This window comes from Sinocyclocheilus rhinocerous, unplaced genomic scaffold (genome assembly GCF_001515625.1).
Source record: "Sinocyclocheilus rhinocerous isolate Xijiao unplaced genomic scaffold, SAMN03320098_v1.1 scaffold153, whole genome shotgun sequence".
Taxonomy (NCBI): domain Eukaryota; kingdom Metazoa; phylum Chordata; class Actinopteri; order Cypriniformes; family Cyprinidae; genus Sinocyclocheilus; species Sinocyclocheilus rhinocerous.
The window spans coordinates 4196192-4197147 of NW_015660878.1; positions in this window are offsets into that span (position 1 = coordinate 4196192).

Here is a 956-nt window from a genome sequence, read left to right on the forward strand (position 1 = left end):
CTTCACAGAGTGATGGTAAATGTAACTACACCTTAAGTCAGAGGATGTCCAATCCTGCTCCTGGAGAACCGCTTTCCAGCCAACTTTAACTCCACGCCTAATTCAACACACCACCACCAGCCACTCGAGGGCCCCTTCCAAAACTGAATACTGCCCTACTATATAGGAGACCGATTCACAGTATTTACAAAACATTAAAGTGGTCATATGATGCTTTTTTAAAGATCATTATTTTGTGTATTTGGTGTAACAGAATATGTTGACATGCTTTAATTACCCACACGACTTCACAGAGTGACGGTAAATGTAACTACACCTTAAGTCAGAGGATGTCCAATCCTGCTCCTGGAGAACCGCTTTCCGGCCAACTTTAACTCCACGCCTAATTCAACACACCACCACCAGCCACTCGAGGGCCCCTTCCAAAACTGAATACTGCCCTACTATATAGGAGACCGATTCACAGTATTTACAAAACATTAAAGTGGTCATATGATGCTTTTTTAAAGATCATTATTTTGTGTATTTGGTGTAACAGAATATGTTGACATGCTTTAATGTTCAAAAAACACATTATTTTAAAAATACTGTACATTCTTGTAGGTCCTCTATGCCCCGCCTCTCTAAAACGCTTAGTTTTCTACAAAGTCCCTCCTTCCGACAAGAGCAGTCTGCTCTGATTGGCCAGCTGAACCAGTGCATTGTGATTGGCCGAACACAGCAAGCACTCGTCGGAAATGTAACGCCCCTTACCATAATCGCGAGCTTCATCTTTCAAAATAAATGTAAAGACAGAGCCCGAAAGGAGAACAGAGTCTCGTGACAGACACAGTGATGAATATGTGTTTGCAGTACACAAGCCACGGTTAAGACAGCTGACGTGCTATGATTTCTGACAAGCAGTTCACTCTCCTGTTATGTGACCCTGTTCCCCTCTCACACACACACACACACAC